The 24,279-nt window shown below is 37.9% G+C and overlaps 1 pseudogene; it reads left to right on the top strand.

The window, feature by feature from the left end:
* Nucleotides 1-24,279, top strand: part of LOC143389233 (contactin-3-like) — a 63,568-nt pseudogene that overhangs the window by 13,391 nt on the left and 25,898 nt on the right.

Genomic DNA, 24,279 nt, shown 5'->3' with positions numbered 1-24,279 from the left:
CCTTAAAAGCTAAAAAAATAGCCACATGCATTTAAAAAGTAGAATTAGAAAAATAATTTTCAATTTTAGTATAAAAATAGATTTGAGGAAAGGAATAAAATCCCATTTATGTAGCACCATTATCTAAAAATGAAAAAAATATATGATGTAAATTCATCTTTATACCTATTTGCTAAAAATAAGGAAGAGACAACATAATTCTTTTTGTATGTGGGAAAAGCAATACAAGAAGTTCAAATTTTTTGCCTAAAAGGTAGTGATCAGCAGAGATGAGATCAAAATTCTACATGAGCTTAAAACACTAAACACTATTCTCTTAGAAGCATTCTCTATAATATTTAATCAACATAAACGAGGAAGACTACTTTCAATTTCTTTGAATGTTATAATCATTGACCAGAATCCTGGCTTTAATATCCATACTACTTATCAGTAATACATCACACCTTTATTTTAATTACTTATTTAACATGTCTTCCCTGCCAGATGACAGGTCTTGGAAGACAGGAAAAGTGTCTGTAGAAACTGATTTTTATTATATATATATATATATATATATATATATATATATATATATATATATATATATATATATATTCATTTAATACATAACATATAGTATATATTGACATATTTTTATGAATTATGTAATTATATATGTACTATATATAATTAATTGTTATATAAGTCACATAATACTCCTGAGTGACTATAATACACCTGTTTTTAAAGTTTTTATATCAGCACAACAACAGCTTTGAAATTACAAATCAGCCATGGAAATTGGATCTAAGTCAGTGAGTCACTTACTTAGCAATTCCTGAATTGCTTTGGAGAAACAAGGGTTATTGCTCTCAAGTATGGACAGGATGTGAGTTCTGTTGCAACAAGTGTTCCTGCCCATCAGGTCCTGGAAATGCTGTTCTGAGTAGACACCAGGGCATATAGTGCAAACAGTGAGTCCTGAGCTCTTGGAATTATGTTTCTGTGCATTCATTTGGAAATTCTTTGAGTACCTACTTCATGGACCAGGCACTAGGTATTTACTTTCTGTCAGAGAAAGTCACACCATCGTTTGCAGCTTTTCAATGTACAGCCAGGTAGCACAGGACGGTTACAGTAAAATTCAGTTTGCAAGGTTCTGGATATGCAAGGCGGAGATCTGCACAAGCATTCTGGAGAAGACTGGAAAGATCCTGGGGTTCTTGGAAGAAGAATTATCCCGGCCAAAGAAATAGCATGTGCAAAGCACAAAGGCCAGGCACAGGATAAAGTCAACAGAATAAAATAAAGGTAGCAGCAGGATTATCAAATCAAATTTATGTTGGAGAACGGGGACCAGGGCAGCAGTGGGTATATTGGAGTAGGTGGAACCCCAGTTAGCAGCCCTCCACCAGCCTGCACATGAGAGCAGAACAGACAGAGCTAACCAATGGAGGTGGGATTGGAAAGAAGTTTTTAGAAGTCTGAGAAGAGCTTAATGCTATAGGACCTACTCACTGATTAGACTTGAGAGACAGCTAGGCATGGGGGTGAATCCTGGATTTCTGACTTGGGCATCATACATTGTGGTGGACCCATTCATTGTGACAGGGAACCTCCCCAGAGATGAGGGAGTAGGGCTAAATATGCTGAGCTCCATTTGGGATTGGTTGATTTTTAAATTGCATGTTGAAAAGTGAACTGTGTGCGTCTCCATCCATCCATACACACACCTACCATATCATCACCTTTGTGCAGGGTGGGGGCTTAGTGAATGTGGAACTTGGGTGTTAGGGCTGCAGGCATCACAAACATGGAGATGGCAGTCAGTGCATGGTTGTGTTGGAAGGTAGATGTCACTAAGTGGCTTAAAGTATGCATTGTACCCCTGAAGCACTGCACACTCAGGTTTTAACTAGAGAGACCTGTTTTTTTGCAAGCTCAGTTAGTAATTGATTATTAAATAATCTGAAATTTCTAGCATTCAGGATTGAGCAAAGATCATTTTTGGATTTTTTTTCCTTTGTGTTTGCATCTTCCATTATTGAGTTACATTGCTGCATTTTTTTCTTCCCTGCAGGAAGCATCTTTCTGAATAAACAAAAACGTCTGGCCTCCTGAACATCTGATAATATTTCACCAGGTGTTGCTGTTTTAATGCAACTCCATTCACTTATTCACTTGAATTCATGTGTTTCAAATAAAAAAAAGAGTCAAATTAAAATTGGATATTTTGTCTCCTTTAAGGAAACGAAAATTGAAAATGACTCTTGGGAATATGAATAGGCCTGGCTTGGGAGAAGAAATAGCCAGTTGGCATATTTTAGAGAATGATTAGCTTGTCTCTGTCATTCACTGGTACTTAAAACACATTAGCCAATTATTTTTAAAAATGAGGGCTTTCATTTCAATGTTATTGCTTATAATAGTAAATATTTTATTGCAATAGCCTCAGTTCAACTGAAAGTCAAAGAATGGCCCATTACATCTAATTAAACACATTAAAATTGTTTTAGATATTCTATGCAGCATTTAATACTATAGAAATTTATGTGCTTTTTAAAGAAGTAGGAAAGATTTTTTCCCAAAAATTTGAGTAGCCATAATCTAGGTAGCATTTTCAAAATGCATTAATCAATTCTTGATGCATGTGTCTAGTTGGGAACTGGCTTTAAAATGCAGTTAGTATTTTATGCTGTTGATTCCATTTATATGAAGGTCCCAGAGAAAGCTCAGATTTTGTGACAGAGAAGAGTAATTACTGCTTGGTGGAGGCTGGGTGTGGGTGAGGAGGGAGAGTCGGGGGCAGGGGAAGCTTCCAGGGAGAGAAAGCTGTTCTAACCCTTGATTGTGATGGTATTTATGTTTGTGACTGCTTGTATTTGTAAGAACTCACAGAACTGTACCTAAAGAGTGACTTGAACATTGTATATGAATTATGCTTAACATGCATGAAATTTTACATTCATTTCATCCTGCTTCCATGAGTAAGTCCATCTAGCAGTTTAGAAGATCAAGAGATGCTCTCCCAGATGGCCACTTGTTCATCCGAGATACCTTGAATGATTCACCAATGGAGAATCTAAACATTTTCCAGGAACCAGGATAATTGTGACAGAGCTGGGACCACTTGGCATCTGTGTCATGACCTTAAAGCTTTGGTGACGATGTGCCTGGGAGATCTGTGACTCTCCAGCAGGTAGTCAGCTGGTACCACCCCTCGACCACCATCTTGGCCAGATAGTTTCTGTATCCATCCTTCCTCTTCTTTCTGGCTCCCTGGCTCCTCTAATCACAATGGAGTCCCTTTTCCTTCCTGCTCTTCAATTTGCTGGTGCCTTCCCAGGAGACTTCCAGGGCCTCTTCATCCAAGAGCCTGACTCTGTCCCCTTCCCCTTCACCCATGTGTACCCATCTAGAGGGCATCTCTCCAGCCCATGTGGGTGCTCAGTGAGCTTCAGTTTTTTCACTTGGCTACACCTGAGGTCCCTGTTAAGCCTGTACTCCTGAATGCTTGCCTCCAAGTTCATTTCTAACTCTTGAACTTTGAAGCACAGGGGAGGATTTTCTTTCATATGAACCATGCTGCTGCTTTAAGATACTGTACATTAGCTGATTAGTCATTGACGTTCCTGTCCTCTACTTGGAGGGAGAGTCCTCCATCTGTCCGCTAGTTTGTGATATCATTATGCAGTGCTGGGGACTGTGGACCGACCCCACTGGTAATGTATAGATGAATGAGAAATACCAGGATCCCACAAGGAGCCTACAGTGGGTGTGGAATGTGGAAAACTAAGCCAATGACCAGGATGGATAGATTTTATGATTAAGGTGACCATATAATTTGTTCTATAAATTGGGACATTTTCAAAGGGAAGATGGTACTGTTAGTACTTCCTTCAGGACAGCATGAATGAACTAGGACAGGTAGAGGACACTGGACACTGCTGTCTTGTCCATGAAGCAGCTGCTTATCCACCAGTAAGAAGCACAGAGAAGAGATTCTGTCTCAGCCCTGGGTCCTGGGAAAGCATTTCTCCAGGAGGGACCCCTCACAGGAAGTGACATGAAAGGGAGCACAGCAAAAGAGAAGGGGAAGTAGCATCTACACAGAAAGCATTGCTTAGTTAAGAAGCGAGGCCTCTTATCTATGCCCGTATTCCAGTTGTGTCAGTGGCCAAGATCATCTCTCCTGATCACAAAATCTGGAGAGCCTGACTTGAGATCTTTTCCCATAGACACCCATCCCTCTCCTTCCAAGGAGGTGAATGCTGGAGGAAGTTTAAAGGGACAATGGAGATTCCAGGGTAAATGTGTGCAAGAGTCTCAGAGTGGGGAGAAGAACCTCCTTCCCGATCTGGTTTCCCAACCTGCACCTCCACGTCACCAATGCTTTTTGTGGGGCTGCACATTAGCCTCATAACTCCCATTCCCCATGAGAAGACTAGGAGCATGTGCAAGTGAAGTCATTGCTATCCAAGGGTTTGGAAGTGGGCTGGGACTCACAGAAGGCATTCTGTGAAATCATGTTCTCTCCACTGTGCCCATCCACCACCCCAGCATGTTCCTACACAGCTTCTGCATTAACTGCAGGGTAGCTAAAGTTTCAGTGCATTTGAATCATTATTTACATGAATCAGTCATACCTAACTGGTATGCATTATACTTTGTGTTAATCATCTGTGTGACATGAAGTTAAATATTAAGTTTCAATGGTTTCTTTATTTAACTTTAACAGGTACAAGGAGCAATATATCAAATGGGTCATATCTTGGGTCTGTTGCCTATCAACCTGTGTGTTTTAGACAAGTTACATAGGCCCTGAGTTTTGGTTTCCTTATGTAAAAATCCTTGAATTACAGGGTTAGTAAGCCTGTTGGTACCAGTTGCTTAGTATATGCTCTTGGCAATAGGTGGGCAAATGAAATTGGTTGTATCCGACAAGCGGAGAAACACATGGGTTCCTTTGGACAAATTAGGTAGTACTACCCCTGCCCCATTTCTTCCACTCAGTGGAAAGATAATAATAGTGTTTTTAAAGTCCCTAGCTTCTACATAGGTACTCAAAAATAAGTACCTGATGCCTTTGATACTATTTTTAACCTGACTGGATTTTTTTTTCGTAGTGTCAGACACCTTCAGAGTACCTGAATGGAAAGGAAAGCTTGTACCTTTCTTTATGGTGCAATAATCTCTTTTATATTATTCAAACTTTCTTCAGTAAATGAATTCCACATAAATATCATGGTAAAGACATCAGCGACAAATGGTCTCTGAAAGTGTATCAACTAAACTTTGCAGATGACCAAGTGTTTCTTAAATTGAGCTTCCAGATTTGTTTTTGATGGATTATGAAAGTTGGGAACTTTGTCAATGTTATAATTTCGGTGAGGGAAAGCTGATTAATGAATCTGAATGAGCCTGTCAGAATACACTTCAATCCAGTTTGTTGCAAGAACTGGGTAAATTAATTGATATCCATGCCCAACTCAAATGTTTTATTTGCCTGTCAGAATACACTTGAATCCAGTTTGTTGCAAGAACTGGGTAAATTAACTGGTATCCATGCCCAACTCAAATGTTTTATTTATTTGGAGGATCTTCCCATGCACATTCCTTTAGTCATACTGCATGTCTCACCCAAACCCTAAAGCCAGTGTACACTTGTCCACAGCCCAATCCATTTTCCTTATTTCTGCTCTCACTCAAAATTACATATATAATTATATGTGTGTGTATACAATTAATTAAAACAAACAAATATATTATGTTTTAATTAATTGTATAAAACCAAAATATCATTGCATACCACTTTTGCATATTTTTCTGCTAAAAAGTTTGCAATAGGAAGAAACAGGAGCTTTCCCTTAAACTAAGCATACTGACTCTTTGTTACCATCAGTATAGAAGTGGTAGAGCATACACCATTGCATTTTCAATAACTCTTAAAGAACAAAGGAGGAGATTTCCCTTTACATTCTTCACGTATGCTCTTACAATTTCCTCTGGCTTGAGTTTATTTTCTTCTCAACCTAGGAAACTCCAACTCATGTCTCAAGGTCTGGCTTGGTCTTACCTGCCAATAGCACTCTTCCTGAAGAACAGTGGGCAGCCATAACTGCTCTTTCTGTTTTGCTATTGTGACTCCCTCATGTCTGTCATATCAGTTATCCCACCAGGGAATTGGCAGTTCCTGCAGAATGCAGCGCACTTGAATTCTGGCACAACCCTTGCCTTATCCATCCTGTGTTCCCAGCTTCTCCGACATACATCTTTGTTCATGTCAACCTTCATTCACTCCTCAAATATTCATTTAGCATCTACTGTTCCCACTAATGATTGCTGCATAACAAATAACCCCAAGGCTTAATGGTGTAATAGAACAGCCATTTTATCATCTCTCAGGGTTTCTATGGGTCACGAGTCCAGGAACACTGCAATTGGCTGGATGGTGCATGCTCAGGCTATCTCAGTCGGGGCTAGAGCAAGAGAAACCAGAATACGCTTCTCAGAGAGACCTTTCTCTCTCCTCCTGCTGTCCCAAGACCTCTCATTGTGGTCTCTATACACAGCTATTAGGGGTTTCCTCCCAAAGGGATGCCCTTTCAGGAGTCAGAATGATTCCTTGAGCATCCACAGGCATGAAAAGTGAGGATTCACAGTAGCAAGATGGAAGCCCAATCATCTAGGCCCCTGAGTTGATTTCCTGTTCTATAGCAAATGCCTGAGAGATCAACTTATAAAGAGAAAAGGTTCATTGTGTCCCACAATTTTAGAAGTTTCTGTCAATCATCACCCATTGTTTAGGGCCTTTGGTGAGGCAGCACTTTATAATGGCAGCATGTTTGAAGCAAAACCACTCTCCTTAGAGTTAGGAAGGCAAAGAGTGGAGGAAAGCTGGGTCCTCCTATCCCCTTTGAAGACCATCCTCATCTACCAAAAGACCTCCCCCAAGGCTCCCCATCCTACTGCTTCTACCAGCTCCCAATACCTGGGGACCAAGCTGATTCCTTTTGATAAACAATTACAATCCAAACTCCCAAGACCCAGTGCCATTTCTCTGCATTCCATTGGTTCCAAAGATCAAAGTAAGAGGAGCTGGACTCCCTTTTTTTTATTCCTTCCCTGGACTTTCTTGAGTTATGCTTGACAAGTAAAGGTTGTGTATATTTAAAGAATACAAGGTAATGTTTTGACACACAGTGGGAAATGACTGCTGCCATCAAGCTAATTAATATATCCATCACCCCACATAAGTACCATTTTAATGCATATGAAAGCAGTTAAGATCAACTCTCTTTCCAGATTTCAAGTGTACAGCAGAAAGTTATTAGCTGTAATCACCATGTTGCACATTAGACTTTCAGAATTTATTCATACTACATAACTGAGCCTTTATATTCTTCAACCAACATCTCCCCAGTTTTCTTACTCTCCAACCCCTGGCAAACACTGTCCTGCTCTCTGCTATTATGAGTCTGACTTTTTAAAATTCTACATGTAAGCAATGTCATGCGATATTTGTCTTTCTGTGTCAGGACTATTCTTTCAGCAGGTCCTGCAGATTCATCCATGTTGTTGCAAATGAATGGATTTTCTTCTTTTGTAAGGCTAATGTGTTTATCTGCTGATGGACTTTCTTATGTACTGGAGATTTAACCCAGGGTCTCATGCATGCTAGGCAAGCATACCTCACTGAGTTATATCACCAGTAACCCATTTTTTAAAAATTCTGTTTTGAGACTGGGTCCCATTAATTTGCCGAGGCTGATCTAGAAATTGTGATTCTCCAGGTTTAGCCTCCCAAGTATCTGTGATTATAAGTGTGGGCTGCTGCACACAGCTACTAGTGGACTTCTTAGAGGAGCAAAAGCAAGATGGCTTGGATATGAGGTAACCCCCAAGGAATCATGGTGAAGGCTTTATCCCCAGTGCAGTGATGTTCAGAGTTGAGTGATTAGACCACAAGGATTCTGATTTCATCCATGGTTTAATCCATTAATAGCTACATGCACTATTGGAAAATGGTGGAAAGTGTAGTTAGGTGGGGCACGGTTGGAAGAAGTAGGTCACTGGGAATATGCCCATGGGAACTGTATCTTGTCCCGGGTCCCTTTTCTCTCACCTCTTTCTCTGTGCTTCCTGGCTTCAGTGTGCTAAGCAACTTTCCTCCAACATGACCAACTGCCATGATCATCTGTCCTATGAGGCCTGCCTACCATAGGCAAAAATCTTTGGAAAATCATGAGCCAAAATAAACGTTTCCCCCCTTTTCCCCCCTTTTAAGTTGTTCTCAGGTATTTGTCAAATGATGAAAAGCTGACTAACACACCAGAAAATTCCATGGGTTGGAGATCATGGTATCCATGTTTGGGAAGTGCAGTTGGAAACACGGACCATGTGCTTTGCATTGTTCTGGGCTCTGAGGATAGAGGATGAATTAGAAAGACATGCCCTCTTCTTCATGGGTTTTGCATACGGAAGAGACCAAATATAAGTAAGCTAAAAGAGATCATTTCTTTACACATAAAAGAAATGAAAAGAATGATTATATAGTGCATTTGAAAAAGGCCTTATTAATGAAGTAATTTTTTAATAGAAAACTAATCAGGAGGAAGGGCAGTGACACTGAAGTGTCATGGGATTGGGGGGAGTTAAAAATCATTAAATCCCACAGATGAACGTCGTTGAAGACTTGGCAAAAATGTTAGATTTTATTTTAAATGGAATGTGAAATCATTTAAGCTGTGAAAGCAAGAGTAACATAATCTGATTAAAAATAACTCTGTCTGCAGTGTGGAGAGTGGTTTGAATAGAAAAAGGAGAAAAGCAATGAATCTGATTAGGAGACAACTCAGGGTAACTGGAGAATATTTAGAGTTAGATAGTAGAAATGAAGAAGAGGATATATTAGGGAGGTAGAACTGGATGAATATGTTCCTCAGATGTAAATTTTTATCTGTAATAATTACACTTAATTATGCATGAATTACATGGATCCCCTTGGCCATTAGAATAGAAGTCTCTAAAGAATAGGATCTATTTCTTACTCATAGTTTTCAAAAATTTGTAGTGCTTTATAAGTACTCAACAATACTTGTTGAAGGTTTTCATCCTCTCTTGAGCAATGTGCCATGTATTAAACATATCTATAATTTTTTTTTAATTTAATTTGTTCAACTGTTCCTGCAAAATATGTAAAATTGATTTTAAAATAGATTTCTATCCTTGAGATCTCCTATTTAAAATATGGACAGTTCAGTTATAGTATTTTCTCCCCTTCTGGAAGCCTTTCACAGAAGAAGTGAATGGATATGTAGATCGATGATAGATGGATGGATGATGGGTGAATAAATGGTGAATGAATAGATGAGTGGATAGATGGGTGGGTGGATGAAAGTTTGGGTGTGTGGATGCATGGGTGGATAGATGGTGGACAGATGGATGGTAGATGAATGGATGAGTGGATGGGTGGGTAGGTGGATGGATGGATAGATGGATGCTCAGATGGTTGTATAAGATACAATTGCCATAGCATTTTTATACTAGGAAGTTATCAGGTAGAGTGGACATGATGATTGCTGCCTTCCATTTTCTGATGCTTCCATATTCTGATTTTTCATCTGTTATGAAATTTCTATCAAGTTAGTATACTTAGGTCAACTTTTCACTGCCTACAAAACTTTAAAAAAAATCATTTTGCTCTGTGACCTGTTTTTTACTTTGTGATCTTATTTGTGGATTTTCTAATTCTGTCCTAATGCAGATTTCATTGCTAGGGCAGTTTCTGTGGGAAGATGAGAGTATATGACTCTTTTAAAATCTAAAATCCTGGGGAAAAGTCTATATATTAAGGTAGAATATATAAAAAATTCTGTTTCTAAAAAATGAAGAGCTGATTTTCTGACCTTTTACATTTAAGTGCCAGACAAATAAATACCTTTAATTTTAGTGTGAAGATATGGTTAGGCACTGAATTTTTCACAGTATTTATTAATTGACTTAGTTGGAAAAATCATAGTACTTTCAAGTTTGACTTAAATTTATGTTTTTCTAATTTAGATAACTGGAAATTCTTATACCTCAGTATATTTATTATTTCTTTATTACTTCCCCCTGGTTTTAATCACTCTGTGTCTTCTTATTTATGTTATTACTTGTATCATGTCTCTTTCCAAAGCATTTGAGACCGTTTGTGAAAGTACACACAGACCAAACATTGAGAGGAAAATTTGGAGAGAAATATATTCCAGATTTCTAATTGACTTAAATGTGAGTTACATTAGGGTAGCAAAAATCCTTACCAGGGAATATTTATTGCTTATAGCAGAGCATGTTTCATACCACAGGTTTAGAAATGTGCTACAGAATGAATGTGTGAGGTTCATTTATAGAATATGTGCCACCAGTTGTACTCCTTAGTGGAGGTCCACAATTTGGACCCAGAACTTTGTGCCAACAAATGAATGGAGAAAAATACTGCTTATTAATAAACAGTATCCATAGAATGCAATAAAACCATTTGATGAGGAGATATACAACTATCAATAGACCAAGAAATGCATACATGTGAATCCAAATCTAATGGATACTCATGAGAACCAAGAAAGGCAAAACATCCTTAAAACAAAATTGAACCAATTAATTTTCTTCTTCCAGTCCAGAGAGAACTATCAGTTTTAAAAAAAACATTCTAGGGACTGGGGACATATCTTTGTGGCAGAGCATTTGCCTAGCTTATGCAAGCTACTGGGTTCAATCACTAATGCTGCAAGAGAAAAGGCAGCTGGGGGGGGAAGACTCAAGCCTCTGGAAGAGTATATGAGTCATGTTTCTTTTAGCTACTTTTGTGTGATTTTTTTTTAATGTGCATATTTTTAATAAGTTCAAGTGTATGTTCAGCATCAAGAATTTGGAGATCATAGGAAGTTCTGCTGTGAAGATATAAAGTCAAATGCTTAAAAGTCAATTAGGTTAGTATTGAAGTTTCTATCCTCTTACTAAGATTGTGGTGACTCCCCAGGACCTGTGACTGAATAGGCTGTTAGTGCTTCTCTGCATGGAAGAGGATCCAGAAAGTTCAGATTGTAATTTTTGAGATTTCTCTGGGAAAACAGATTGGAACCAACTCCATAGGGTGGACAGATGTATGAGTCTAGACCTGTGTATTTGAGTTATGCAACATTAGCACTCTATTTTTGGGCAAGATGATTTATAAGGAACAAATTCTCAAATGTGCAACAGTCATCATAGGAAAAAAAAGTCTCTCTGTAAGGCACTTCTAGAAAGGCTAACACTGGAGGATCTAAGACAAAAATTCCAAACATACTTCTGAATCATTGGGTGAGTTGAATTGCCAGCAAAAGGTCCCAACCTGATGCCTGGAGAATTGTAGAAGATCTTCTCCATCCTCACTTGTATCAGAACTCTTGTCATGTGTGCATTTGTTCTACAGAGAGTGACCTCAAGAATCTTCAAGTGCTAAAACAAGTTTTATACCCTAGAATGGTTAGTAATGCTGAATGAATTTTCAAATGATGACTTGAATATTGATGAATATCTATAAAGGAGGATAACCTTGGAATTGGAGCATTGGGGCACAACTGTTCTGTCTTGCAAGAACTGAACAATAAGATAGGTGCTTGTTGGTTGCCCTTAATTTATAATTAAGCCTTGTCCTTCCTACATAGAAGATTGTTTCAGTACCATTTATTTTTGTTGAGAAAATAAATGTTTATGGAAAAAACAGTGTGTGCAAAATACCAATTCTTGGTAGCATGCTTCCTTTAGAAATTTATGAACTCTTTCAAAGAATTGACTGAAGGATTTTAAACAGAATGATTAGACAAGTTACAGAGCCTGACTTTGACACATAGTTTGAAGATGGATAGTCCAATGACCATAGTGCAGAATACTGCTTCTCAGAGTGTGGTTCCCACTTCAACTCCACCAGATACACTGGGGAATTATTAGAAAAGCAAATCCTTGGGTCATCTCCAGCCTAATCTGACAGTAGACCCAACAACTGCTAATTTAACAAATTCTCCAGGTAACTGGTGCCTAGTAAAGTAACTCACCAGACTTCCCTCAGCTAGGATAAGACAGGCTTCCATGATTTATAGCCCTACTAAGACTTCCCAAAGGAAGATCAGTGTTGCTTCCCCCCAAAAAAAATCAATTTGGGTCCACAAAAATAATTCAGCATCCTCTATAACCTTTGAGTTGATGAAATTCCTCCTATGCACATACCATAAGTCTTTTGCACTTCAGTGTTATTGTTGGAATTGACTTCCTTTCTAGGGTTTCTACTCTCTAAGGAGGAGGACACTCATTAGAGTATCATCTGGGTCTTTCTCCAGCTTCTTCGTAGGGAATTGTCTGGCTCCTGAATTTCTGTGGAAGATCCTAGCATAATGGGTCTCCTCCCTATTCTCTATTTGGTATCTGCCAGTTGGGTGGGGGTGCATGTCCTGCTGTTCTGTTTATTACACAGTTGGGCCTACCTGTAAGGGTAGCACCACTGGTTTTTCACAAGTGCCAATGAAGTCCAGTCTACCACATTCTGAGATGAGGTGTCAGGAGCCCATGGTTGCTCACTGAAGCAGTTTGCATCATTTTATCTGTAATATAAGCAATAAAGTGGATGGTTTTGGTTTTCATTGATTTGAATCAGGGATCAGAGAAGAAGAGAGCCCAGGGTGGGGACCCTCTGAGTCTTAATTATTATACTCTTTGAAGTTTTCTTTCAATATATAAGCCATCAAACCATCATTTATCTTATTTGGGATTTTTATTTGTTTGTATTATCATTTAATATTTGAGTATTTGTGATATTTGTGGATATTCTTTTGTTTACAGATGCAAATATTTCAAATGAATTATTGCCTGGGCCTCATGAATGAATTAAGTGCACAGTTGAATATAATCATTTAGACTGGAAATCCTCTTTAAAGGTCCTTTTTTTCCCTACAGATTTGAGTCCTCTAGAGAGAAAATTTTTGTCACTTTCATATAAATTCATTTAGCTCCAGATATATTTGACCTGATAATATATATTTAGAAAGACTGAATTGAAGTGAAGCAAATGACCTTTTATTGTTAGTTCCATCCTTATGAATATGAAGGCATGTCTGTTGGTCTCAATTCAGTCTTTCCCCAGCTGCAGAGTGAAGCCAATCTCCATCTACTCTAGGACTTCAGGTGCCTGCTCCATGGAACATGTGTGTCTGGCAAAACCACAGAGCCACTTCTGATTTCACTGCTACCTTCCTCAAAGATATGATCATTAATAGTTGACTCTTTCCCCTTCCGCTTCTCTTTTCCTAGTAGATTGTCTGACTAATGATCACTAAACAAACACTGTTGGGTTTATAAGATGAAAGACCAGAAAGAATGAAAGTCTAGTATTATTTTTCTAAACACTGTCTGCAGGTGATCTTTGAACTGCAGGGGGGACAGTGCTTCTGCCAAACTTGTAGGTGTGAGAGTAGCTGTAGGTGAGAAGATACCCTGTCTTTTTCTCTGGTGTTTATTTTGTCTCCGTTTCATCAATACATAGTTCCTTTCCTTGACTGTCATTATCTAGCATATGCATGGTGAGTGCTTTTCTCTTGGAAATAATTGTATGCAAACAGCCCTTAGAATACATGCTCAGAAGGCACTACCCAAAATAGCATTGTCAATTTTCTGTACAGCAGTAATCAGTTTGACTTTATGCGTTCTCATCTCTGCTGAGGTGCACTTCCTGAGTAAAGGAGGAGTGGCAGTGTGTTTGTTAAATCTAAGTTGAATAAGTTGCCATCATATTCAGAACACAGGCAAAGGGAAAGCAGTATCTTCAACACCCTGCTTTATATATGGAGCACCCCACACTTTCCATGTTCTTGAACACATTGTTATTACGGATGCTTAAATGCCATCCTAAAGCACAGGTCAGCGTTGCCTAGACAACATTATACTTTCTGAGCAAACAGTGTTTTTTAAAAGTCATAAATTCAATGCCATCACTGAATTATAGCATGAATCATTAGAGCAGCTCAGAGTAATTATGTTGACTTATCCCAAACCATCCGCAGACTGCATAAAGTTAAGGGAAATAATTAACCTCTTGCTACAACAGGAAAGGCCAATAAAAATTACACATAAAGGTGTATTATGAAACTGATCAAGAAGTTAAAATGCCACAGTGATTTAAATTGCCCATTACTCAAAGCAAACTGGAATACCATGTTTCTGAATGTTAATCTCAGAAATCTTTATTTAACCTTCTGTGCCAAGACTAGAGTCTCTCATTGTTATCTATATTTTCAGCTCTGTTTGCAGAAAAACCTGTTCCCAGAAAGCTTAGAAAGCAATTTCATTTATAGTGAAGTGGTATAAAATTTTCACTTCAAATCTCTGTAGGGAAGCTTGGCTTATTGAAGGTTTTCTGTTGAGAAACAATTACTTCATCCATTTACTGAATATTGTTTATTTTTATGTTGTGCAAAATGCCCTGTGGGCCTTTTAGAACTTACTGGAAGAACCAATTTAGGAAGAAAATAACCAATTAGCTAAATTTTTATGATACACACAGAGTTTACATTCTTTGAGAGTCATTATGTTTGTTTTCAAGTCCTCCAGTGATTCTTAAGATGTTAGTCCTGGCCTGTGAAGTTGTGCCTCATGTCAACATGGCCATGAAGACAGATTTACCCAATTTTAACTTGAGTTAATACGATGAAGGACTTCTTGTTCTCCCAATATTCCAAATAATTTCTTATTTTTAGTGGAAATTTACTAATTCATAACATGAAGAGATAACTGGAATTACCTATCTTACTTTTGTGATATCAAGATCAGAAGCTATAAATGAAAGCTCAACATCTGATCAGTCAACAGGAGGCATTTTTTTTTGTCTTTGTTTGAAAGCTTACTAATTCATCGAGTTTCCAGTTCTGTCCCCTTCCTGTCATTCAAACCAGATGAGTTTGCCTCTGCCATTTAAATGTCTTCCTAACCTTCTGATATCATTGGCCAGCTTCCTTTCTTTACATAGTTAAAGTCTCCAGCAAATCTTCATTTTCTTTTCATGGGTGACATTTGGAGAGCAGTGTTTTGGATCAAGTGATATTCTCTTTGTGTGTCATGGCCCCCAGATTTTACTGATGGGATCAGCAACTAGAATGTGCTGGGAGCAGTGTCCTTGATTACAGTTTCTCTTTCTTCCAAGGAGTTTCTCAATCGGATATCCCATCACTCTCTTTTCCTCAATTAGTTTCTCAATTTATCCTTTACCTCTCCCTCTATGTTGGCCTTTTCTTTAATAGTAATAGTAATTAGGAATTTTATCTTTGCTTTAGGTAAGTGATTTCTAGGTTTTCAGATTGAGGATACAGTCTTCTTCCTACAGTCAATGAGGTACTAGAGAGGAAAGTCTCAGCAAGGATTGGGCAGGTGGAGGGAGAGAGGCATGATTTATACTTAAGTTTACTCCCCACGGTTCTCAAAATTCCTGATCTATACTTTCATATCTTAAATTTTCATACATCTTTCTACTCTGCAGGGAATTCAGTTATTATTGCATACTAATTAAAAAAAGCCTTTGCTCTCTGGGAGACTAAGATATAAAGATATTTTTTTGTAAAGTTCTTTGATTACCTTTTTGAGACAAAAATGGGCTTTTATTTTATACTAAACAAATAGTCACAGTTCATGAAGGAAATCAAATACAATGTGCTTTTCTATTGATTCCTAGAAAAATTCTTGGAATTTTTAAATTTTTTTAATGAAATTTCCCCAATTTGAAATACAATATTCTTGTTCCTTGATTTTCTTAGTAGGCCAAATATTCCAAACTCTTGTTTTTAACCTACCTTGATATAGTTAAGAAAAATAACACATGACTAGCAAACATTCATGGATAGCTCTCCTCAGGATCCAGGATCATGAACAGCTCCTGTGTACTGGTGCTAATTTTCCCTGGATCTCTTTACTTGAGAAAAGGTAGGAGGATGCAAATGAAAGTAAATCACCAGGCTATTAAAAATCCATACAAAATCAATGCTGCCTATATTATTTGATACATAAACTCTACTCACAGTGACTTTTTTTGTGACTCTGTAGTTATAAAGATGTTACACATCTAAAAATCTTGCAACAAATAAGATAATATTTAAAGCCTGAGTTGATATCATCCATTCTATTCTAATATCCTTGTCATCTTACCTAGCTCTTCTATGGGTGGCCCAAAAAGTGGAAACATGTATTAACCATTCTGACACTGGGGCTCCAAAGCTTTTAAGAAGTTTGCCATCCATTTGCATAAATGCAACACTCATGCATTAAGAATATGAATCACAAAAGATAAAAGCCCTTCTCAGTTGTCAGTAGATAGTATAGATATAATGATTTTAGGAATTCAAAGAGAGAGAATATGATCATGAGTAGACAACTTGGGCAACAAAGGTACAAGGATCAGACGGATGAGAGATGATAATCCTATCTTGTTCTTTCTTGGTGCAAGTGACTCCCCTTCTAAGAGGACTTCTGAAACCCCCTACCTTGGAAGTTCACATAAAGTAATTCTCCTTCACCCTCTCTCTCTCCTTCAGAATACTTCTCAAATCTCTGAACTTTTCACGTTTACTTAGTGGCTTAATGTCTGCGATTCTAGTAGACTGTTATTTCCACAAAGATGGAGACTTTTTATCTATAGGTAAAAAACCCCAGGGACTTTCCGAGTGCCTGTTGCATATAAGACACTTATAATATTTCCTTGATCAATTAGTAAGATGCTAAAGCTTTAAGTATTTCAAATGGATGCTCAAAAACTTAAAAGTAATATTAATCAAAGTTTTCAGAATCTTTACAATAGCTCATAGGTGACCACACAATTTTTATTTTTTACAAAACTTGAATTTTTATTAAGTCAACTGTGACTTTCCTAGTTCATAATGAAAGACAAGCAGGTTTCTTGGTTTCCATATATTTTTTTTTCAAATTTAAGGGAAATGATGACATGTCTGCTTTTTATTTTCTGAAAACTTACAAGGTTACCCCATGAGTAATCTACAACAATATATATTTTTGGAAAACATTTCACACTTATTTGATAAAGGCATTTACAAATTAGGTGCAATGTTAAGTAATGCTGTTTAGTAGTGCTGCATAAAAACATCATGCAAAGTTCAATTTGGTAGAGCATCTTTTCTTATTCAACTCTGTGTATCTATGCATGTTTTCTTTTCATTTTCTTTATTCCTAAAAGGCCATGGCTTAGTTTATCAGACCTTAACAGTATTAGCATAAGATAATAAATTCTGAAAAAAAAATTGCTATTTATTTTTTGAAAAAAAAAGTTACTATTACACATTTATTGATCAAATGTACTTTTCCTTTAGATTTTCTTTTTTAAAAGATAGAGGACTCAAAATAGACAATGTGACAAAGGCTGACTCAGGAACCTATACCTGCACAGCAGAAAACCAGTTTGGGAAAGCCAATGGGACAACACACTTGGTAGTCACAGGTGCGTGTGTTTCGTCAAGATGGGTTTATCAGAGATGCGTTTCATGACATATATTATTATTATGGTTAAAGAAACTGGGCATGTGTTTTCCACAAAATGTGGTACATTGTGAAGGTAAAAAATGTGTTTGCGCTTGTGTTTCTAACAAGTGATGGTCAAGAACATGACACTGTATACTTCTATAGCACAGCACAGTGGACATGGTGGGGTACTTGGCTACTACTGTGCTGGGATGATGGGAAAATGGCATATGCTGATAATCTTTTATTTTATGTTCTCCTATTGGGTCAGATCTTCTAAGTGTGTTCTCTTTTTCATTAAAATTGGTCTTTTCTGGAGATGTTCAAGCTCATCAAATAACTGTTGATATCGATAAGATTTAAGTTTTGGGTTAATTTTGTTCATTTATCCATTCAGGGGAAAAAAAAAACGAGCACCTATTATGTACCCATTGTTTGAGCTGGATCAGTGAAAACATTGGAACAGAATCTGTAGTTATTCTTCTTACATTCTGCCCAAGATAGAGAAATGAAAATTAGGAAGAAGAAATAAGGAGATCATTAGAAGGAAGTATATTGCAAACAATTGAGAATGTAAAGAGACTATATGAAGAAATATGAGTTAGAGTATGAATCAAGATAAGTGAGATGGAAATTTTGTTACAAAGACTCCAGGGAGATAAAGGAGTTTACCAGGAGATTTCTAGGGTGCAGTTATGTGGACCAATTGTAGATCTTGCTAAGACTTCAGTTTTCACTTGAATTGAAAAGTGGAACTACTGCAAGGTTTTCAGCAGAGAAATAAGATGATGTGAAAGGGTGACTCTAGCTGTTTTTCAAAGTCTCAGGAGCCCATGACTGTTAACCAACAGGAAGTGATGACGATCCAAGTGAGATTGGCAGCTGAGGAGCTAATGGGATGGGATAAGATTCTGCATATATTCTGAAGGATAAGGTGTTTACAAATTGGATTTGAGGTCTCAGAAAGGAGTCAGGAGGGACTGCAGGGTGTGTGGTGAACAAATGAAAAAAATTGCAGAACAGCTGAGATTGCTCAGGCTGTGGGTTTCAAAGCTTTGGGGTGAAAGAAGAGCATGAGCATAGTTTGGATGTTTAGAATATCGTTAGGATCTTTCCCTGTAAAGCAGATCCAAAATCTTAGTGGATTAAAATAGCCTGGCTTCACTTTTCATGCATACTGCAAGTCCTCAGTGAGTCAGCTTTGCTTCCTCATTCAGGAACAAAGACCCCCAGTGTCTCCACCATCTGGGACAGTGCACGTCACCACAGAACAGGAAGGAGACACATCACATTACCTATTAGTTCCTGCAGAATTCTGCCTGTCGCTGCTACATGTAACTCTTACAAACATTTCATCAGCCAAAGCATTGTACTCTGCTCTGCCTTAATTCAAAAGAGTTAAGAATTTAATCCTACCATGTACTTTATGGGAACTAATGGTGACTAACACCTAAGTGGAGACAGTGAGTAGGTGGTTGGATAGATGACCTTGGACTTGTGTAAATCAAAGATGAAGAGATACATTTCACAGTTGTTGGCATATAGATGAGGACTTGAAGCCAAGACACCATCTTAGATCACCTTAAAAAGAATTTTAAAAAGGACTGAGCTTGACACATTCATTGTACATTAAGAAATATAGTAGCAGAAGTGAGACCTTAAAGAGAGATACAGAAAAGCAATGACCAGGACAGTAAATAATACTGCAGGAGCATGATGTCCCCAAAACCAGTTGAGGAAAGAGTACGAGGGAGAACCAGTAATCAAGTGTGACAGAGCTTAGAGGCTCAAAGAATGCGACCAAGACTTTATCATTGGGTCTCATAGCAGGGGACCTTGATGAGAACAGGTTAGTCAGGGAGACCTATGCCCAACTACTGGGTTAAAGAGGCTATTTAATCAAGAAAGTACAGACCACATATGCAAGTGACTTTTGAAGACATTTTCTGCCACATGGTGTAACATCAAGGGGAATGGCACTGGGAAAATTGGAGCAAGGAAATTTAATTCAGAAAAGATAGAAGGTTCATGGTAAGGGCAGGCAGAATGTGCCACAGACATTTCCACTAGGGAAAAAAACGACATCAGTTAACATTTTAGCAGAGTGCCCTCCCATTGCGCTTATTCTAAGCATCTCTAAGCTTATTCTGAGCTTTTCAAATCCACGTACACATCAAAGATTTGAGTCTATTTGAATTTTGATGTTAATGTGTTTTTTAGTCATTGAAAGTTGGTGAAAACACAGTAGTTTCTGTTTCTCCCACTATATTTCACAAAACCATAAAACTAAATTGAAATGGATTTTTCAGTCTTATTTTAACTCTTGCTTACTGGTGACTTTCATCTTAAACTTTTGTAACCTGTTGACTCAGATATGCTAATTATTTTCACAAAATTTGGTGGATCCCATGAAATGTATTATAGGACTGCATTAAAACATCTATTTTAACCATGGAGGCTTTTCATTGCATAGATGTGTGTGTATACCTAAGCATATAAAAGCTCACACACTATAGGGTGGATGAAGAATTTGCCTGTACAAATTGCTTTCATCACAACAGAAATGCTACAGTTTTACTTATGAATTATCTCCCTAATAGAACCAACTAGGATAACGCTGGCGCCATCTAACATGGACGTTTCTGTGGGTGAAAGCGTCATTTTGCCCTGCCAGGCACAACACGATCCACTGTTAGACATTATGTTCACTTCGTATTTCAATGAGGCCCTCACGGATTTTAAGAAAGATGGATCTCACTTTGAGAAAGTCGGTGGGGTAAGTCATGATATTTTTGTCATCCTTTTTCATATTGCTCAAGTCTGTAACACCTGGCCTTTAAAAAAAAAAAAAACATCAGGCCCATAGGTGATGCTCTAGAAATGCATATTAAATGAGTGAATCTGGTGTCTCAATTCTGTTTTGATCTAATTTTGTTTGTGTAATTACCAGAAATTGAGCACATTTACTTTAACCTGTAATTTTAATTAAAACTGATGCATGTCGCACTTATACTAAATGCTATTCTTCATGAGAGTTTGTGGTTAGTATCCCAGGACATGGAAATTACTCTCACACAGGTGTTTACTTTGAACAGGTCATATTATGATGAACTGGGGGTAAGTTACATTTGATAAGTATTTTATCTGAATGCCTCACCCCACTGTTCCTGGTAGCTGTTCTGGACAACAGCATAAGACTCTTCATTGTACAGGTGTACAAATTGAGGACTTGAAAAGTACAAAAACTTTGTTAGAGTCCCTTATCTGGTTACTGGTGGAACTTCAAGCCCAAATCTGTGGGTCTTCTTCAGGGTTCCATTCCATTTTGCCTCCTCACTGGTGAGGGTTCCATGTTAAAAATAAATAAATGAATAAAAGTCACAGATCTCAAGGAAAAATTGACACTTGGATAATGGCTCAGTGTTGGTGAGCCTCCAAGGCTGACCATCGACTGGTTGCATGTGTGTAACTTTAGGATAGCAGGGCCAGCCAACCTGCCATCTTAGTGCCTTGACTCGGAAACTTCCTACTGTATGGAGATGTCAAGCCTGGGTTTGTCCTTAGGCATTTACCGTGTAGGCATCCCCTGAAGCAGAAAGCCATATCAGGGTCAATTCAAATACATTCATGTGGCAACACCTTATTAAATATATGTATATGCCTATACAGGTATATTAACGTATCAGGATCTTACACAGTTTTAATGATGATGCTAGGAATTTGAGGGTGTCCTCTCTCATATGTTTTAAACTCCTAATGCCCAATGCCTCATAATATGACCCTTATTTGGAAATAAGAGATTATTGCAAAGATAATTTAGTAAAATCAATCTGAGGTCTTCCTGAGTAACTGGTGTCCTTATAAAAAGAAGGGTCTGTAGACAGAGGCACAGAGAGATGCAGACACACAGGGGAAAGAAGGTCATAAGAACATGGAGGAGTCAGAAGTGTAGTTATTCTGCACAGACCCAGAAGTACCTGGGGCACCAGAAGCCAGAACAGGCAAGGAAGAAATCAGAATTACAGGTTCTGGAGGGAGCAGGGCCATACCAGCACCCACATTTCAGACCTCTGGCTGCCACGACCATGAGACGACATAATCTGTTGCTTTAAGCCATCCACTTTGGGGTTTTGCTAAGGCAATTCCTGGATATCAGTATTAAAAAGAGAAAATTTTTAAAAGAAAATGGAAAACTGAGATATTAGACATCTACCTAGAATTATGTACAATTGCAGTACCATTTTTGTTTTCTTTTTCTTTTTTTTTTCTTTATTTGGTTTTATAAGTATTAGTTTTCTAATTGTTCTCACTGAATCAAAGCTTTGGAGAACATTCTTAATTGGTATAGTCCCTTAGCCTCCCACTTTTAAAAATTGTGACTGGTTTTTTTTTTATCACAACAGGAAAAGGCTTGTGCCAATATTTTCAGCTGACTTGCTGTTCCATAGAGTCTTTTGCAATTTCTCCTTCTTGGATGGAAGGTGTGGGAGGGGTAAAATGTTCACATGTCACTCCCCTGAGGGTCCTTTACTCAGGGTGGGAAAGGCTTCTTCTCTAGCCCAGCTGTTCTCCTAACTTAATCTTAAATCAAGAATTCAGTTTGAGGGGCCAAGGGTGTGGCTCAGTGGTGGAGCCCTTGCCTGGCATATGTGAGGCCCTGGGTTTGATCCTCAGCACTGCATAAAAATAAATAAATAAAATAAAGGTATTGTGTCCATCAATAGCTAATTCTTTTTAAAAAATTCAGTTTGAAATATTAATTAATTTTGCCATATAATGTAGATGATTATGCTTTAGATTTATCAGCTGGATTCAAAGCTGTTGGTAATATTCCAACCAATATGGCACTCTCTGTCTTATTTAATGCTGAATAAATGTGTATTGCAAGACTGAATATCCCAAGCAGTTTGTCTGTAACATGCACCCCACAGCCACAAAGAGAGGCTCAAAGGCTGAACTCGATAGTTGCTCTCTAGAAGAGGAACTTGTAGTTAAGAACATTGGCGTTGATAATGTAATTTAACTCTCCTGATTTACATGGCACTGATGGGCTTTGCAGAAAGCATAAAATCATCTCTGTGAAGAGTCAAGCATCCGAAACGTGGAATTTCATAAATTAGTGCCATTGCTTGCCAATCTGTTCCTTCTATAACATGCTAGTTCATGGCCTATGAATTTTTTTTATAGACTTGTGCCATTAGTAACTTAATATTCTCCCATCAGTATAAAACAGTAAGCCATGCAAGATGACATTGCCCTTAAGCACAAGCAATTAAGTAAATCTGTTTTCTATTGCATGAGAAGGGAATTATATAACAGCTCTCGCCCTCTGATTCTGTATTCATTGCAGCGTGCACATTAATCCCTAGATAGTCTGCTTGCCTTTATTTCCCAGTATGTTCATAGATATATTCCTTGTTTTACAAAATAGTAAAATGTGATCAAAGAAGCTGTTGAGTGAAGAAGTTACCCAGACAGGTGGATAGTAAGAGCCAAGTTTTTGAAATGGAGGAGTGGTTTAGGTTATAGAAAATCCCCCACTTTGAACCAATTCAGTCAGTTGTCTTTGGGACTATACTAGGTATTCATTACTTATTCATTTTTGGAAGCACATATCTTTTAGGGAAAATAATTCATAAATTCATAAAGCTCCAATAATTTAGACCAGATATATTAGTTAGGCTTGTGCTTTGTGCCAAAGGAGTTTGACAATACTGGTCACAGGTTTCTGCAAGGTCAGAATTACATATTCAGAAAAGCTTATTAAACCAAGTATCTGTAGAAAATTGGCACAAAGGAGAAGTCTATGTCCAAAGAAGTGCTTCAGACTGTGCCCATGGGACATGCTGAAGTCCTTTAATTAAATCAGCAGCCAAAGGCTTCGACTTAAGGGGGACTGTGTGCTAAGCGTGTCTTTAAAGGTGTGGTGTGGGTGATTCAAGAAGTGGGATTCGTGTTCAGAGGCACCAGAGTTCTAGAGCACTGTTGCCTACTCAAAGATGCCTGTGGGTGAGCGGATCTCCTGAGTCTATGTTCCTTATTATCTGATCTCTCTTCACATTAGTGTTTGCATTTGCCTTGCTCTCTCCTTTCTGAGATCCGGTACACACTGGTCTCTGGAATGTAACTTTCTCTCCTGTTTGTCAATATCTACATATGTCCCTATAGCATTCTCTATGCAGAGAATGTATATATTAGCACATGTGCAGTTGGTCTGCCATTTGCAAAGTGGAATAAGAGACTCAGGTCAAGCAATACGGATTTGGTGGTATCCTATATTTAACCAGCCATTGTATGCACTCAGTCTGCAGGGGGTGGGGGGAGAAAAAGAGATTCTGTTATTTACACCTATGTAACATCTTTCTTTTCCTACTTTAAATACAGCTTATTTTCCACAAGTAGGAAAAGGGAAATAATTGTCCAAAGTTTAAGAGAAATAGAAGAGCATCATTGGCTGGTATCTAAACACCTGGGACCTGGCAATTGAAGTCTGAATTCAGGGATATTCAAAGATATTTTTGATGTGCTTAATCAGCTAAATTCTAGGTATAAGATTCTTTTTGTGATAGGAGCTCACTGTGGGATAAAAGCATTCAAACCCAAACACACGAGGAGTTCACTGTGTATTCTCTGAGAATCCTTGGATTGTGTAGGTGCATTAGCAATGAAGAATGTCAGAATCCATGCTGTGTGCTTTTCCCAACACTTGTGGGATTGGTTCTGTGATGAATTAAAATGTGTGTGGAAAGAAGTCACTTGAAGTAGTAA

This window comes from Callospermophilus lateralis, unplaced genomic scaffold, assembly GCF_048772815.1.
Source record: "Callospermophilus lateralis isolate mCalLat2 unplaced genomic scaffold, mCalLat2.hap1 Scaffold_194, whole genome shotgun sequence".
Classification (NCBI taxonomy): domain Eukaryota; kingdom Metazoa; phylum Chordata; class Mammalia; order Rodentia; family Sciuridae; genus Callospermophilus; species Callospermophilus lateralis.
Note: the sequence above shows the minus strand (reverse complement) of the source record. Positions and strands in the feature narration are given on the sequence as shown.